Source organism: Sceloporus occidentalis, unplaced genomic scaffold (assembly GCF_023333645.1).
Source record: "Sceloporus occidentalis isolate IW3139 unplaced genomic scaffold, rSceOcc1.0.p SCAF_72, whole genome shotgun sequence".
Classification (NCBI taxonomy): domain Eukaryota; kingdom Metazoa; phylum Chordata; class Lepidosauria; order Squamata; family Phrynosomatidae; genus Sceloporus; species Sceloporus occidentalis.
Genome location: NW_028317052.1, coordinates 1867109 through 1886978, shown reverse-complemented (window position 1 = coordinate 1886978; position 19870 = coordinate 1867109). Strand labels below are relative to the sequence as shown.

General features: G+C 39.0%; 1 pseudogene; it reads left to right on the top strand.

Annotated features, from left to right (window-relative positions):
- The first annotated feature begins 771 nt into the window (after positions 1-771).
- The window catches only part of LOC149286074 (cytospin-B-like), a 135501-nt pseudogene continuing 116402 nt past the window's right edge, over positions 772-19870 (top strand).

Below are 19870 nucleotides of genomic sequence, written 5' to 3'. Positions count from 1 at the left end.
GAAGGGGACATTGAGATGTTCCAATAAAGGTCCTTTTTATCCAAACCTGAAGACAGACATTGTTGTCAGTCATGCCATAATGTGGTTGACCTTTTCTGCACAATAACCACTGATTCTTTATGGCAATATTAATGAAGTCTTTTCCTCCACAGTCTCTCACTAGTCAGAGTGTCCACCTAGGTGATTAACAATGAGCAATTATAGTGTTCATCACAGGCTGTATGATAAGGCATAATGGCTAATATGCAGCTGCCTGAAAATGTTAATAATAATAATATACAAGCAGTTCTGAAAACGTATTTTAATATGATACCATTGATATCAAATGTGCAGGTTCCCCTTTCAGCACGTAACATTCCCGGATTACATTTTAATTACATTACATTTAATTACCAATGACGTTCCAGACACATCATGGAAAAATGGTCAGTTAATGACCAATGACGTCCTTGGCACATTAAACAAGTTTGGAAAGCAGTGTTGCTGTAATGCTGTTCAGCAAAACCTAAGTTTACTGCAGGGCCCTGTGTGGTCTCTCCCCGTCGTGTGAACGTTCCCCATAAACAATATGGCGGTGGACGCCGGATTTAAAAGAGCTTAGGAGGCAATCAACGATCACCTTCTAAGCTTAAACAGTGTCACTGAAATGCGTCGATAGCAAGGCATTCAGTGACACCAAATACCCAGCCCATCTTGAAAATAAGTTAAATTGTTCAGAAAATAGGCCTGTTAGTTGTGTTTTTCATGTTTGGTTTCTGTTTTTAACAGGGAATGAAGAGCTCATCCCGTACTTTGAGTACAATATCTAAACAAGGGAGCCATGGAACAGCCAAAGCCATTCCCACCACCAGCTTTGGAATGAAGACCTCCAGGTCCACCAGTTCACTTGCTTTTGAGTCCCGGCTCAGCAAGGTATGAAAAAGTTATATAGCTTTTTTCACATAATTATTTAATCTGCCAGAAAAAAAAAATGCCAGAAATGACCAGGAACCTACAGTAAGAGAAAGGCCACACAAAAAATGTAAATTACAGCTACAGCATTTTCTTGTTTAGTACCCGAAAGCTGTAGACACTTGATAAACACTACTATTTTATAAATGCTTCCTAGAATAGATTGTGTTACTAAGCTACCAGATCCAGCTATTGTATGGCACCCCACTGATTTATGAGGCTTCATTAACATGAGGGACAGATATATCATGAATTAACACGGAAAGCATCACTATAATGCTTTGTTTTTTAATGTTTGTATTTATAAATCTTTCTTAGTTTGTTAGCTGGAACTCTTTTTAGGGTCCTAGTAATCTAGAGATGCCTCTGCTGGAAAAAGAGTTACTGCTTTACATAACCAAATTCTCTTCTACGGCTATATGTTGATATAATAGTGACATTTTAAAAACTGTTATCTTTCATAACCTGATTAAAAATCACCAATAGATCCTACACAGCTGTGCAACTGCACACAGATGTCATGTCATACCCCACTGTATTAGAAGCAGAGTACCTACTGTGAAAAAAAACTTTGTGTCATGGAGGCAACTATTATTATTATTTATTGATTTATATAGCGCCATCATATTCTACACGATACTCCAGTGGGTAAACATGACAGAACAATTAGTTATCACTGTTTATTTATGAACACTGATTGTCTAAAAATGGGTTGTGCAGAAAATAATATTTGGATCCACGGGCACACAGCAGGATTCACACAGCATTGTCTATACCAGTGGCTCTCAACTCATGGGTCACGACCCAAAAGTGGGTCGCGGAGGGTCAGGGCCGGACTGGAGGCATACCAGGAAAATTTCACTTTCCTGTGGTTGCCTTACACATTCTAGCGGCAATCCGCGAGCCGCAGGCTGGCAGGACCGCAGCCGCAACAATCAGGGCCATCAGGCAGCCTCCGGTCCGGCATGTACTTTAGTATTACCCCCCGACCGCAAAGCAAGTTGCTTGATTGGTTTGCAGTCGCTGTCTGTTCCTAGTGGGAGCTGAATAAAGTTTTTCTCTGATTGCTCCTCCCCTCTTTCTGCTGCAGCCCGCGGGCAGCTTTTCCACTCCCTCATCTTTTCTGAGGTTATTTTGGGTTGCCACTTAATGACCAAAGACAAATGTGGGTCCTGAGGATACACGGGTTGAGAACCACTGGTCTATACCATCTTTCTGCTTTCTAATGTAACAGACCAAGAGGTGTATTACTTTGGCCATTGACCAGAGGCCCTAAGTTTTAGTATATCTGAGCTAGCAGTTGAGCTTTGGCTTCAGTTAAGGGGGCGGGCTCAAGAACTCTTCTGTGACTCCGCCCCCTTGAGCATCACATCTTAAAAGGGGCGGGGTGAAGAGCCTCACTGAGGCACTGCCACTCGGCAGCACGGTCTGTGCAAGCCAGCCGCCTAACACCTAAAAAAATTAAAGCGGCCGGCATGCACACACGGCGGTCTTACCACCTCACCCCGCGGTCGCACTACGTGAGCATTGGGCCGTGGGCCAGCGGACCAACAGCAGACCAATGTGTGCACGCCGGTGGCTTTAATTTTGTTCGGTGGCTGGCTTGCACACCGTGCTGCACCGTGAGCAGGGCCGCACATTAAAGTCCGGCGGGCCGCATTTGCCCCGCGGACTGCACGTTGGATGTCCCTGGTGTAAGAGAGCGAGGAACAATGTAAGAAAAGGAGAAGGCAAGAGAGTTAGGGAGTGATTATATTTGTATGTGTGTATGCATATATGAATGAGTGTCTATGTGTGGTTAGCATGAATGTGTGTTAGAGGGAGTGTGTGTTAGCATGTGTGTGTGTTAGAGTATGTGTTAGTGTGTTTGTGTATGTTTGTATGAGAGTGTATGTCTGTTAGCATGTATATGTATTGTGACATTCATGTAGGATTGGTGGTGGAAGGGAGGTATGTTTCTCCTAGGTTCCTTTCCTATGTGAAGTAACACCAGAGTCTTCCACCTGCTAGGTGATTAATTTAGGTGAATGAGAGGGCGGATATAAAAGGGAAGCCAGGAGGGCAGATAGCTCTCTCTGGCTGAGGACACAGAAAGCCTGTCTGTGGGAGAGACATTTGAGTAAAGTGAGTAAAGGTTGCTGGACGTATTGTGTTAAGTTGGCAGAGAGAAGCTCTCCAGCCGGTAGTGAGGGACATCCCTTGTATAGTAAGTGCCGGACAGGCAAGGTATTTCTTTTGTTGCTGTGTTTTTATATTTCGTTTGTCTTTGCAACCTTTCTAATAAACCTGACCCTGTGTCAGATTGCACGAATTTACTGCTGTTTGCCTGGTTTGAATGAAGACGGGCACTTGTCCCTTGACCTCAGCGAGGGGCGATCCCTGACCTATCTCGCAGTATGTATGTGTGGTAACGGGAGTGTGTGTCTAAATAGTTGTGCCAGTGTGTATGTTAGTTACTGGGTGGGAGGGGCAAGGGGCCTCCACTTAACCATACACACACTTATCTAGTGGTGTATTTAGGTCTGACCTAGGGCAACACACTAGCGCCCCCATAGGCCTAGCTCCACGGTCACCATCCTTCCTTCTGTTTACCAGAATATGATGCACAGCTCTGGGCAGAGGTGTATCTACTGAAAATAGCACCTATGGCAAGCACTGAAATTGCGCCCCTGTCCAAATATCTAAAACCCATTTATTAGCCCCTGCTGCCCATATATATATATAAATATTAGTCCCTGCTGCCGATTTATATATATATATATATATATATATATATATATATATATATATATATATATATATAATTAGACCCTGCTGCCGATAGCAGGTATAGATCAATACATTAACACACAAACCCAGAAAAATTCACTTGTGATCTCAGCACTGAAGGTATATATCAAATAAACAGAATCAGACATACAAATCCTGTATTTGCAGATATACAATAATAATATATGAAACGTAGCATTGCAGGTATAGATCAAATAAATACATGGAAACAGCATTGCAGGTATTCATCAACTGAATAAGACATATTAACTGCCATCTTTGCCCTTCCACAATTATACATCTATGATACACACAAACACTTTTACAGTCACTCACTAATTCACACAACTCATCCACACATTTACCCATGCTCTCCCTCATTCAGACAATTCATCCACACATTAACTCATGCTCTCCCTCATTCAGACAATTCATCCACACATTAACTCATGCTCTCCCTCATTCAGACAACTCATGCTCTCCCTAATTCAGACAACTCATCCACATATTAACTCATGCTCTCCTTCATTCAGACAACTCATGCTCTCCCTCATTCAGACAATACATTCACATATTAACTCATGCTCTCCCTCATTCAGACAATTCATCCACACATTAACTCATGCTCTCCCTCATTCCAACAACACATGCTCTCCCTCATTCAGACAACTCATCCACATATTAACTCATGCTCTCCTTCATTTAGACAACTCATGCTCTCCCTCATTCAGACAATACATTCACATATTAACTCATGCTCTCCCTCATTCACTCAATGCATCCACACATTAATTCACACTCTTTACTTATATCTACCCCCTCTCCCTCCCTTGTCACTTTCTACCCTCTCCCCCTCCCTTGTCACTTTCTACCCTCTCCCTCTCCCTTATCACTTTCTACCCTCTCCCCTCCCTTATCACTTTCTACCCTCTCCCCCTCCCTTATCACTTTCTACCCTCTCCCCCTTTATAGTTCTCTCACCTTAAGGTCCAGCGACGGCAGCAGGAGTCTTCTGTCTTCCTGCACTGCTGCGGTGCCTGCTGCTTCACTGCTGAGCGCCGTAATATGACATCATATGTCTTTTAAACGCTGTCTTTTTTATTTTTTTCATGCGGGGGAGAACGAGGGGTGCCGAGCGGTTGCTAGGCGCCCCTCTCTCTCCTCCGCATCAAAAAAAAAAAAGACAGCGTTTAAAAGCCGCTCGCTGGTGCCCACTGCTTCACTGCTGAGCGCCGAAATATGACATCATATTACGGCGCTCAGCATGAAATCCTGGCACCGGGACGGAGGTAGAGGCCTCGTGGAGGAGAATAAGGGGCACCAAGCGGTTGCTAGGCGCCCCTCTCTCTCCTCCGCATAAAAAAAAAAAAAGACGGCGTTTAAAAGCCACTCACTGGCGCCCCCTTTCAAATGGCGCCTATGGCACGAGCCATAGGTGCCATACCCTAGATACACCTCTGGCTCTGGGTGCGGTATACTATAGTGGCTGTGCCAGCTGTTTCAACATAGTGTAAATGGGCTATCTAGGGAGATCATAGATCTCTATTAGAACTAGCCCAATGAGTAGCATCGCACCACAAATCCTGATTATCCAGGAAGGAGATCTGTCATCAGTTTTGAGGCATGGGTCTATATAAATAAGAACCAAGTGTTTGGCAAAATACAATCCCTGGTTTTAATGAACTACCGTGTAACAGACCCAATGTGGTAAATAAAGTTATTTACTTTATTTGTAGTTTAACTTAAAAAGGAAAGTGGCGAACAATGTACTCATGGAGAGCGGCGTCCCTTTAAATTTTTGATGTGAACAGACTGAGATATTGGTTATGCTCATATGTTCATATAGAAAAAAAAAGAATAGAAAAATGATTTTCCCTGAAATGAAAAATACATAAACTGAACAGATGGACAAAATCAGGAAGGAAGACCCAGAGAACTGTAGGAACAGGTTCAAATATAGAAATGTAGTTTCAGATCAGGAATTTAGATTAGTGTAAGGAGAATAAAGATATGATCATCAGGAGAACGCTATATTTATCTGAATAAAGACGATTATCAATTTGTTTAACGTGACAGCTTTAGGCTGTGAAGAAAGCTTTAACATATTGCATAAGGTACTAGTGGAATCCAGACCACTGATAATATTATTTTCCAATACCCTGTTATTAAGCACTTTGAATGAAATGCTAACCAAGCAATGATTTAACCACTTACTATATAAAGAGAGAATAATTCTAGGGGTCGACTTAGAGGCTGGCCAGATTTTAGCATGAAATCATAATATAATGGCATCTTTGGAGACAGTATGTCTTTAAATTGTGCATCTAAAAATTTGGAGACTCAATGATGTCAAGTTTAAAATATAAATAACATATTCACAATCACATTTAGAAATACTTGTATAGAAATACAATCTTGCTTTTTCTAAGAAACACCATATAACTTCAGGACAAGTAATCAAAATCTGTTACTGTCCCTGTAAAGAGATATTTTCACCATCTTAGGCTTTGCTCAGAGACGCTGTTAGTTAAACCTGTGATTTATACATTTAATCATGAAAACTGATGAGAGAACTATTAATGTCAGATCTAACCATAACTTTTAACACAATATACAGTATATTTATTTAAAAAGGGATATTTAAATTCTTTAAAAAAATTGTGTCGATATGTTTACAAAAATTAAGAAAATGATTGGCCTCTGCAAGCAATGAACAAGTTCTCTGTTTCTGCACATTGGTAAGGGTTGGATCAGCTATATTTTTTTACTATATGCATTTCTGTCACAGCTGAAAAGAGCAAGCAGTGATGACATGCTCACAAAGCCAAGTGGTTGCAGTGCCGTCACCACCTCCAGGCTAAAGAAAACGCTCACTACAGGAGCCATTTCTGAGCTTTCCGAGACCAGGTTAAGGAGCAGTGCAGGTAAGGATGCTATAGGCTGTGGAATGCTCAGCATGTGAATACACTTTTTTATGATGCTTTTTCACCACTATTTCTGTAATCTTTCTCGGTTGGCGAATTGGTTCCTTCTCTCTCCGTTGGTTTCCTTCACAACCCTCAAGGACGACTTCACAAAGCCCAAAGTTGTAGCATTGCTTATTGTGGGTGCAGCAAGATAGTGCTTATGGGTAATTACTACACGTCTCTTCCAAGTTTCCAGGATATTACCAAAGTAGTGTTCAGCAAACTAACCATAGTTTAAACAAAAAATGGACATGATTGCCTGTTTACCACATAGCAGAACACTTTTTTAATGCCATGCAAAGCATGGTGTAATTCTGAGCTGTGTTAACAATTGCAAACTAAATGTTCATATGTTCATATAGAAAAAAAAAGAATAGAAAAATGATTTTCCCTGAAATGAAAAATACATAAACTGAACAGATGGACAAAATTTGTAGCCCTTACGCTGGTGCAGTACTCATATCGTGTTTCAAAAAAGAAACTCCACACAAAAACTAAATGCAAAAATCTGATTAATCATATGTACAAAAAAGGAAATGCTGTAGCCTAAAATATGGAGAACAATTTAGTAAGTGAATGCAGATAACTTGGATCTCTATACATTGTGGGTTGAAACATGGTGATTGACCATGTTAGGCTAAATTTAAAGGGAATGTCTAACTTGCAGTTACTCTCCTTTCCATATTTACGTGATGGTGCCTTAAACACCTGTTTATGCTTTATAGTTGTTAACAATAATTCACCATCCTAAGACGCCAACAGTGTTACAACCCCCTATATGGCATTTCATGTTTTTATCCATGTTATTTGTGAAAAGATGATATCAAGGCAACACCCACAGTCGATATAATGGTTTGAATCAATGTCAAACTGCTTAACTTGGTTTTTAATAATAGTGCTTTATGCCAAACAGTGACCCACGGCCATTTAATTGTGACACATTTAATGAGAGCTTTCAGAAATGCATCTGTACAGCATAGAGCGCACTGTTCAATAAACTGATCATACTTATTGTCGCAATCCATTAATGCAGCAAGATTGCCATCTAGAGGTACTAAAGATCTCACCACTTGCTAAAAGGAATCCTCTACAAAGTATGTTATACAAGATGGCTGCTATGAATATGACTCTAATGAAACATATGCAGTGTATAGTTGCCTTAAAATGCTTGCTTTTTAAAACTTTCCTGATAAAGGAGGCATCTGGTCACCCTACAGAAGGTGAATATAACACCCCCTCCCAAAAAGTGTGCAATGATTTTAACCCATTAGTAAATGTATAAAAACATAATACAGTATGTTGCTTTTTCTGTTTTCCCCTTTTTAACAAGCTATCTTTTTTTCTTTACTATCCCTTTAAAAGTACGGTAATTACAAGTTTAGAAGTAATTACAAGTTTAGAATGGTGTCCTTGCCTAGAGGAAGACTTTATCTCTTCCGGTGTATACCAGTGTGGAATGCCTGCCCTAATCAGAACCCCCGATGTCACAAGTTTGGCCTTTGGACAGACAGCTTGCTGGTGCTAAAGGGAATGGCACATTGTTAGATGTGGAAAATGACTTTGCGTGACAGCCTTTGGCCATTAATAACTCAGTCGGCATTATTCAATGCTGATGTAACAATTATCAAGCGAGTCAGTGTGACACTAAACAGAAAGATGACACTAAACAGATAATATCCGCGCTGGCAGATCTCCAGCTCTGCTTGTACCACAGAGTCAATCACCCAGCCACACAGGCTGAGCCTGAAATAGTCATTGGGCTCTAGGCTACAGGGGCTCACTTGGATCTATCCAAAACTAAACGTAACGCATATTAGTTTCTTACATATTTATCTTTGGGTTAAGCTTATCTGAAAACAGATCTTGTAAGAATTCACATTAATAATGGAACTTGCTATGTGCTCTTGAGTAAGGATCTATACAATATATATGCATTTTGTCCAGCAGAGGGCAATGCAAAGTGACTGATGTCTACCATAGGGGGGTAATGTGTGGTTTGTTGTCTAGTGTTGCCCACTGTATCCAAAAGCATTTTTTAATGCAACAACATTACATCTACCTTATACAAATAAATAAATAAAATCCGCAGTCACATGTTACCTTTTTTTATTTTGGATGTGTTGTTTTCTACAATTAAAATTTTATACATAGAATGCTATTTTTCACATTGGTGCTAATTTTGCCCAGGCACAGTCTTGTAAATCTCTGTCATTACTTTTGGGTAACCCCTGGATATTATCTGCATCTTGTGTTGTATATGGCTAAACTGTATTATGTACTGTAAACAAAAGAAATTACAGTTATTAACCTGCTTCTCCATGCATTGCAGTCAGTGCTATTTCCAGTAATATGTAGCATTACCAGTTTGGGAATCCAATTCATCAGGTTCAAAATATGTAGAACATGGACTGGTTTAGACAACAAACATGATGTTGTTGGTATCAAGATGCAGTGGCTGTTGAGAGCAAAGCTTTTTAGATTCTCAATAAATATTTATTCCTCCACTTTATGTCCACTCTTTTAGTTTTTCCATTAAACGTTTAATTATTTATTTCTAGACGCTTTCTGTCATGTGACCCAGCAATGGTTGTTTGTTCCATTCCCTAAATATTCATTGCCCAGATGAACTGCCAGTTGTATCATGCTGTCTAGAGAAGAGCTGAATAGGCCACAGAGGTATTGTTAGTGTACACATTTTATTAAGTGTTACTTTTAGGACTCGGTATTGAAGAGCTACATTGGGACCCATATACTGGACTTAGATTTATGCATCAGGGAAGAATCTACTAATGGATTTAAAAGTGCCTTTTTATATTTGTTTACTTATATTGTTTGGGGGGTATCATAGATTTCTGAAATAGTTGTTTGTTAGTTGCTATGAATGATTTCATCGTGATGTTTCCTTGAAGTTGCACATATGCAGGCGTTTGTAGTACATTTTGACCCGTTGGGTTAGTCATCCAGCACAGTGCTATTTCAGTTGCTTAAAAGAAACATTATGTGTTTTATTCAACTTCAAAGTCCGTATTTTCAGTCCTGAGAGGTGAATCTGTGAAGGGTTAATTTACAAAATGCAATTAAGAAAGATAATAGCACACAGGATAGCACACATAAGGAAAGTGGGGTCTCCTGCTAGTTGCTGTATAAAAAAGAATTGGACATGTTATTATGTAAATGTTGGTACAGGAGCTTAATGGTCTATGGGTGACAGACAAGGAGTATGGGTATGGTAAAGGAAGGATACCAGGCAGAGAGGGTGTGATTTATTACTGATGGTAATGGGAGAACGAATTTATAGAACAAGAGTCCATGTTAGATCTTGAGAATGGGATGGAGGAGTAAAGGAGAGTTAAGAGTGATAAGGAGAGTAAGGGGGGCACTAGTTAGGGGTGCAGGGTTAAATCTGAATATGTGTCATTTTGTTTTAATTACTGGCTCTGGTGGTCCCGTCCCTGTAGATCTGCCTGTGGTACAGACTACTAGGTAGCTAGGTAGGCAAGTTCCCTGATCTCTACTGTACTTTAATGGAAAATTAAACCTGGGCAGGTTTTCTAATGTAAATATTTTGCTAGCATACGGAATTTATGCCGTGTTATCGTTCTTGGATTAATAAACAGTAAATCCTCGTGTTGAGCCAAACCGCCACTTAAAATAATATTAAATAGTCTATAAAAGTCTCCCCAAGTTCATGTAGGTTTCACCCTGAACACTTTAAGTATTCTTAATTGGTACAAATTAGACAAGTATGGTACTCTTAAACATGGATAAACTTGAGAGAAGCCTAGGAAAAATATGGTAAAAAAACACAAAAACAACAACCCAACTTTTATAAGTAACATACAATTGTGCGCATAGATTAAAGGCAGGTAGCATTAGCACAAAACACCTGATGGGATTTTATTTGAAGCATGAGATTTCTGGGGACATTGATAAATAATTTAGTTAGCTATCAATTTAGCCATATTATCATTGTGTAAACATTGTTTGCATTTAAAAAAATATATATATTTTTCTCTTAAGAAACTTCCCCTGCTATTTTTATGATTAAAAACCTGCCAATGAGTCATTCTGCCCCATATTGGAAATGTAGGTATATTGTAGCACATAAATACTTTTCGTAGCAGGTCTGATTTTCTTCTAAGTAGCAGCAGGCTATAGTTCATACACAGAAAGTTCCAATAACTGACTAAATTGCTGCCATCGTGGCAGGTTACAAAGGTTTCTAGAAGAGAAGCTGTTCATATCCAAGCAAGAAGCTTTATACTCATCTGACATTGCAGGGCAATAAAAATTCCACACTGGGCTATGAACATACCAACTAACTGATTCATCCATACAAATGTGCAGAGCTCACTCCTCGCCCCGAAAAATGTCACCGGTGAGTTTTTGTTTCCATATCATATGCACATCAAGGAAACAACCCACCGGACCTGTATTTGTATCTATATTAGCCAGATTTAATGTGTGATATTTAAAGAAGTCCTGAAGAATTGTATTTTCTTTTAAGGGATCAGTGGAGCAAGCTGTATTTTTTACAGGCTATATATACAGTATACTGTATGTTGCCAACCAATACATGTAAAGTGTTACCCTGCAGTATGTGGGATGTATAAAATTACAAGGGAGGGCCTGCCAAACCCACCCAACGCCAGTCAATATATCAGCTTACCCCCTCCCCACTCCATGTGATAAACATTTCGTGTCTGACTTTGGTTTGAATCCTGTTTGCACACAGTGCCAGCTAGTGGTCTAATAGTTTGGGGTCAGATAATAAAGTGTTATATGACTCTACTGAGCATCCACCTCACGGAACGGACTGGCTCAGTGTGGTCATAATGGGCTTTCCCTGATTGACGGATTTGAATTCAGGACAGCCAGGGGGCAATTAACCAAGTTATATGGTAATGCAGGACAGCGACGTGTGAAATGTATTTGTACCTCGGCAAGTGGCTAATGTGATGACCCCAGGTAACTTCCTCCAGAAAGATAGCTTCTGTATATGTGGACCATGCATCTACAAACATGTCTACACGTGCCCAATGGATTTAACCCACATAACTGGATTGAGAATTTGGCCCCATGATGACCTGTCTGTGCTGTTGGCTGCTAGATAAGTGAACATGCTTTCGAAAGGGGGCAGGGAGGCTGGGGCCATACATTTTTATTAGTAAGGATCATTCATATAAAAGACATTGACATGACGCATTTCAACAAATGCGTGCTTCTGCCTTTACAGCTTTTAAATGACCATACATTCTTGGCCATAGTCCACAAATTACTTGGCCACACAATGGAGCAACATGGAAAACATGAATTGAAAGGGTCCTCTGGGATTGTACTATCAACGTTCTGAATGTCAGAAACAACACACTCATCATGTGTTCTGAGAGTAATCTCTGTGGGTTATTTGGTTGACATTTGCAAGATAATAAAGGCTCATTGATGGACTTCCATAGATAAGCAGTGAGTATGTGACCTAGAATTGCTACAGTTTTGCCTTCTTAAATATGTCCCAATATAGCTTTGTTTGAACTTATAATACTAATAACATAGATTTAGTTGCATCTAATCTGAAATAGTAATAAAGAAAATTAATTTTGTGCCATAACAGAGGGATAATCTCCATCAACATGTCAGTCTGGGCCTGCCACAAGGGCAGTCCAGAACTAAAATTGGAGGCAAATTCCCCTGCATGAGGAAACCAACAACCCCAGATGTACGTTTCTCCGCCAGTCAGGTCCAGTTGGTAAACCCCAAGAGATCCCCAAAGGCTGAAATGCCGCACAAAAGGAGTTTGAGATAGTTTTGTATGGCATTACGCAGGGCATCTCAATAACTACTGATATAACTGCTGAAATGGAAAATGCGCCACTGTTAAAAATCACAGCTTTGAAGGTCCTGAATGAACACAAATGACCGTTCATTGCTGTCTAAAGATGAGCTCCTGTCAACCGTCCCAAATGTTTGACATATATTTGGTCTATGTAGGATTGTCAGGAGCATGCTGATGACTATCTACTATTGAAAAAAAAATAAAAAAATAAACAAATGCCATTTTAAGGGATGTGAAGCTGGTTGGAGAAGCCGCCACTCTTGCTGCATTAATGGGGGCAGATCATCGTATAGGAGATTAGATTTAATGGGCATATATGTTTTTTAATTGATGGATGAAATTGATGGGGTTTTTTAAAGTACATTAATGGGTAGCAGCTCCCATAGTCCTCTTAATTAATTGTAACGGCCCAATTACTCTATGGAGGTATGTACCTAGTCAGCACAGCCTCTGTGGTATTTCTTCCTTTGTGTATCCTTCTGAGGTGGAACACCAGGGTATGTGTTCATGGGGGTCAACTCAGAGGACACTGCATGAGAAAGAGAAACTGCTCGAGGTATGGGGTCCTTCCCTAGGTTGGGCTTAGGGCAGTGCACCACATAACCATGCCGCTGATCACAATCAGCAACCTCAGACACATTGCTTCTCAGGGCTCTGTTCTCCACAATGCTTGCTTGTTCTACTGGGCAATATATTAGCGATTAAGGGGGTGTCTTAAAGTTAGCTCAGCAGGGTGCCGCATCTGGGATAGGTGCTGCCCTTGGTCAGACCCAAGGCAGCATCTCAAGTATATTGATCAATCACCCTGCCCCAGGCATTCATAAAACTGTGTACCATGGGGGCAACATAAAACCCTTTTCAATATTTCCATCGCTGTACCTGATCGGCCATACAGTACATTTTAACATATCGAAACACAAATATGTTCTCTAAGCAGCATAGTAGGTTGCTAATAGACACAACGGTATAGTACAGAGACAGATCAGGACCATATGCTGCCCGGTGAAGACAGATTTGTTTGCAGAAGAGGGGTCTCCTGGGCTAATATAGCAATATCCGTTTATCACTTATTACGTACAATGAATGAATCTGAGTGAATGCGGTCAGGTATAATGTTTATGAACAGAAAGAGTTGCAGAAAAATCCAGAGACACTAGCAGACACATGAGAGATGGAGGTTTTAAAGCAACAGTGTATGGGGTCTATGAAATAACATCAAAACAAAGTCAGAGTTAGTTTGAGTAAATGAACTGTAAATATACCCATATGTGTTTTCCAATTAACCCAGAAAAAATGAGTTACATGAAGGAGTAGCAATTTCCATTGTCCTTTTAATTCCCTGCTCTCTAACTATAGAAAAACATATTCTACTTTTTCAGAATGCTCAAGAAATCAATTTGCTCTTGCAGTTTTGTACAGTATTACTTTGCAGAGTTGTGAAAACGCTTGCACGTGTATTTTAGCTATTTTAGAGTATTTTAGAGTGCACTTCTTTGTCATACATTATCATATTGCCATACATTAGCTAGCTGCTCCAAACATTGCTCAGAACGAACTAAAAATCACAAAAAGGATTCACTTCTATTTATCTTTAAAAAACCACAAAATATATGAGATTTCAAATATCTTTACAGATAATGAACTTGCTGTTTCCTTGAAAGCTGAGGCAGCCACCGGGGGTCAAGCAGCCAGATTTGCTGTCAAACTTGTCAAACAATGAGCACCAGTCTCTAACACACTTACCATGGGCATCTGCATATTTTTCAGGGAAACAGGGGGAAGTAAAACCAAGATTAAGATCTTAAGATTCATGTCTTTCACTATTTGAACCAATCCTGTGCCGTATATCATTTCCCTTATTCCCTTTGATTACTTACCATCTGGTGTCTTCAAATGTCCTTGATTTCTTCCTCGTGTCTTCAGATTCTCCTGTGTGCTTATTGGCCAAATTCTGTGTGTAGGACAGCAAGTGTTTCCTTATATCAAGCCTGTGATGCCCACTACAACAATATTCCCCATTTTTAAAAGTTGTCTCACCTTTTCTGTACCAGTGGAACAGGAATGTTTAGAGTATTACCTCTCATTCAGATTGCCACCTACAAAAACTGCAGGTACTCTCCATCAGAACCAAAAGTAAGCCCCCAAAACATAACCAGTAAATACCACCTCCAAAAGTCGCATTGAGCAGCTCCCTTCTCTGTGTATCCAGTTTTGGATCTAAATGGCTTTGCTATAGAACAAGTCGCTGTACTCGGTACGGTGAAATTATGCATCAAGTAAATATAGGTCATCAGTTTTGCCCAAAAACCTCCCAGTGATTGAAATCAAACACATTGTACAGGCTTTATCATTGTTTTAAGCTTCGGTGGTCCCACTTGTGTACCAAGAAGCTCAGGACATGCAGGGATCTACATTACACCCTGTCTGACCCATATATATATATATATATATATATATATATATATATATATATATATTGTTAACTCACACAAATAATTCAGTAGCATTTTGTTTCATTTTTGCTATTTGGTCTGCAAAAGTTTCCCAGAAAAAACAAAAACCCCTGACACATAACAAATGTATATACTTTTATCTACAGCTGACAGATTTAATTACGGCAGACATTTTCTTTACTATTATTTTAAACTTGCATAAACAAACAGAAATCAGTCAACTGCTGTATAAACATCCGCATGGAAGGCAAGCCTATGTCAATGTCTATGATATATATATATATATATATATACACATATACATATACATATATATATACATATATATATGTATATATATAGATACATATATTATATATATATATATATATATATATATATATATATATATACTACTGTTAATTAGTTTGGGATCACTTAGCTGTTTTGTTGTAAAAGGGCATTTCTAGCTGTAACATAATTGCAAAAGTGTTTTCTAATGATCAATTAGCCTTTTAATCTAAAACTTGGATTAGATAACACAATGTGCCATTGAAACACAAGAGTGATAGGAGTGATAAAGGGACTCTGTACAACTATGAAGACATTTCATTAAAAATCAGCCACAATAGTCATTTGCAACATTAACACCGTCTACACCGTATTTCTGATCCCTTTAATGCTTTTTTAATGGACAAAATTGCTTTTCTTTCAAAAACAAGGACATTGTATATATATATATATATATATATATATATATATATACAGCCTATAACAGAAAGTTCAGTACACTAAATAAACCTATGCAATGCTGCAATTAAATAAGTTATTGTTGTTATTATTATTTATTGTTTTATATAGCGCCATCAAATGCCGTAGCGCTGTACAGTGGGTGTATTGGCATTCTATGGTGGCAGCTATTGTAAAGGTAGAAAAACATGAAAATACGCCAGGACATTGTGGACATTCTGACACGTTTTGCTACACACCTCAGCCTCCATGAGACAGAATGTGCCTGTGACTTTTAAACCAATAATTTCCTGGACAATTGTGCTGGCAAACCTAAAGCAAGCATTGTAGTTGTATTACTTTAAAATAAATATATATATAATGCTAACAGTGCCCCTTAAACTCAAGCTCCTGCGGCGTAGATGTCAACGTCAGTGTTATTCCCTTTAACTTCGGGATTGAGTGGAAACCATTTTTTTCCTCAAGCGTGACAGTTGTTTTCTGTTTAGGGGAAACAATTCTTCACATCTTTTATTTCCCTGTCATCTCATTGTGACAGAATCTTGGGGCAAAAGAGGCAACTATAAGCCTCTAGAGGTTATTGCGCTGTGGGCAGCTGCCCTTATGCCCTACGCAAAAGACTCCTCTGTGTGAATCAAAATACTTGCTTTCTTCCCCACCATTTTTTGCTGAATTCACAGTCATCTATCCCCAGTTAATGGTCTTTTTGTCTCCATTTGTCAAGTAACAATTTATAGTAACTTTTCCCACTGTTCTGTTTGTTATTTCTGACCCTCTCCCACATAACAGAACATTCCACCCGTCTCTTGTTAAAATACCCAAAATATCCTAGATAATCTTTGGCTTAGAAAATTTTCGTCAGTAATGTGTTGAATTAAACAAGTATTACCTAAAAAGGTAACAATATGACTATGGGCACGAAAGATCTGCTTTGGTGCATTTTTCTCATTATTTCAGTTGCCTGTGTATAGTCTGTCTGCCCCTCCAGCTGCTTGCGTGTTCTATTGCTATTGAGCAAACATGTGAAAACCATATGTGTTCTTTTTTAACCATTACAGGGTTAAATGTGTTCTGATGTTTATCATCCTCAATTATAACATAAAGGTTTTCTAGCAAAAGCAAATGATTACTTTTGCTTTATCTAAATCACTAGGGAAGATGCAGAAAGTTTTGATAAAGCTCTTCCGGGAGCTTAATGCCTGACTTTTCTTTCTATTTTCTAAACCAGGATAATCCTCCAACTACAACGGTATTTCTAGGATTTGAAAGACCTGAAAGTATATTCAGTGTGACCATTCAATATTTATTATCATATTACAAATCAAAGTGATATCAACTGAGGTCTGATAAGTGGCCTAGAAGTAATTACTGCTTGAAAGTAAATTAATATCAATATTTAAAAATCATGCACCACTTTTCTGTGAAATATGAGAACAACGTGTAGATACGCTCCTGTTCATGAGGACTCTCTGAGCAGATGCCTGGTTCCACCCAGTGTGCCATTAATGGGATGAATGCAAGCCGGAGCCGGTCTGGACCCAGAACTAGCCAGAGCGCTCCTCCAGCAGTAGGTCTTTGCAGTGTTCTTCTGGATACATTAGTCTACTACTGCCAGATGGTAAAAGTGAAGACGTCAAATAAAAAGCTCAAAATGTTCTATTCTATTTTAACATAGACAAAAATAAACCAGATATGCCACACGCCCTACAGAATAAGGTGAATACCATTATACCTTGGTGTCTTTGATGATACTGTTGATGGAATGTTTCCTCATTTGTGAACGCAAAGAAGAGATTTCAAATAATTTTTGACTTGGACAATATTTAAATACACTCTGACACGACTCAATAGTTCGTATGAAATGCATGCTTAAAATAAGCATTAATTGTGGTTTATATGCACCTTATTTAATTAGTGATATCTGCATGGTATTTGACACTGAAGGTCACACGAGGTAAATTATTCTTTCTTGCTTTGGGTGCTATTTAAGTAATAGTTTAATTTGTCACATAAATTAATATATATTGTATGTAACACTAATGTTTTATAGGATAACAGTATCTTATTATTATTAATAGAGTAATAATGTAATTATCACTGATCTCCTAATTGGAATATAACTTTACTAACTCCAATAATGGGAAGCATTACACATGATATATTTATAATTTTTGAAGAGTTACTTACTTCATACAAATTTTAATTGGAATATAATTTTACTAACTCCAATAATGGGAAGCACTACACATGATATATATATAATTTTTGAAGAGTTACTTACTTTATACAAATCTTAATTGGAATATAACTTTATTAATTCCGATATTGGGAAGCACTACATATGATATACTTACAATTTTTGAAGAGTTATCTATTTCACACAAATTTTGGAATGCACATACCTAACCTATATATATATATACATATATAACTAGTGCCTCTGAACTATTTTATCTGAACTACTGTATCTACCTTGTCCTAAATGTTTTTTGTGTAAGCTGCTATCAGGGTTTATCTGAAATCCTGCTGAATATAGACTAAAGATGGTATGGGCATATATGCCTAGGATTTATTATATTCTTTTTCCTGTTAGGTAAAAGAAATATCTGTTTGGTACACAATGTACACATATTGAAAATGTTATTATTACTTCATAGGATAATTGATGTTTATTTTTATTCATTGAGCTTTAATGCAATGTTCACTGATATATTCTGATATCTGCTGATGAGTTTATAGATTGTTTTGGGGGTTTTTTGTCGTCGTTTCGGACCGTTCCTTATTTTCTATATGGTGGTACTATGATTTCAGAGATTCGGGTCAGTTTTCTCTGGTTTTTCTATGGTACTGTCACATACCCGGCGGTTAGACCCGCCGGGCAGCAACCGCAGCCACCGCGAGGTAGGGGGAGACCCCATGCTTTGGTCCGGCAGCCGCAGCTGCCGCGAAGAAGAGGGAGACCCCCCGCTTCGGATCAGCAGCAGCAGCCGCCGCGAAGAAGGGGGAGACCCCCCGCTTCTACACAGCAGCCGCCGCTGCGAGGAAGAGGGAGACCTCCTACCTGCACGGTGCGTCCCCAGCAGCTGCAGCCGGGAGACGGGTCCTCTTCTGGAATCCGGACTCGTTCTTCTTCGCGTCACCTAGTGGCGCCGGCAGGTACTACCTCGACTTATATGGGAAGACTACGTAATCGCCAACCACAAGATGGCCGCGCAGGAAGTGACGTAACAGCACTTTGAATATTTGGCGGGAAATCTCCAATTAGTGCCTAATTTCCTGTGCCTATTTAAGAGACTTCCTAACTCTGAGACTTTGCCTTCTGATGGTCGTGCCTATCTCGGTAGTGCCTTCCCAGTACGCGTTCTTATTGTTTCCTGTTGTTCCTGTTATTGACCTCGCCTTGTTCCACGACTACTCTGATCTCTGGTATCCTGACCACGGCTTGCTCCTCGACTATCCGGCTCTCCGGTATCCTGACCTCGGCTCTCTGGACCATCCTTTGCCAGTCCTACCTGACTACGGTGTCTCCTCTGTACGCTGTGCCGTGACAGGTGAATTCCATATTTAATGTTGTATGTATGAATGAGAATGACTGGAAATTATTTATTTATATGAGCTCTTATTTTCTATATTATATATATTACATGGTTAATGAAGGATTTGATTAGAATTTCCACATTAAACGTACAGGGCCTGAACTCTCCCCAGAAAAGATATCTGTTATTTGATTATATGAATAAACAACATATTGATTTATGCTCTATTCAAGAAACTCATTTGTTATCTGGGGATATTAATAGACTAAATAATAAAAAGTACACAGTCATAGAACATTCCTCTTTACCACATAAAAAGAAACGCGGAGTGGCAATTCTAATCTCCAATAATATTAAACATGAGATAATTTATAAACGGAGAGATGAAAATGCTAGGTATGTCTTTATTGTCTGTAAATTGGATGATAGATTATATTCAATTCTTAACATATATGCTCCTAATTCTAAACAAATTAATTTTCTTAATGGCACCCTTCAGAAGGTCCAAAAATATATCCAGGGAGACTTTAACTGTGTGATAGATGTCGAGCTAGACAGGAAATCTTGTGGTAAATCCAGTATTAATAGTAATCAGCTTTCCCTGGCGAAATCGTTTAGGGAAACTTTGGGAAA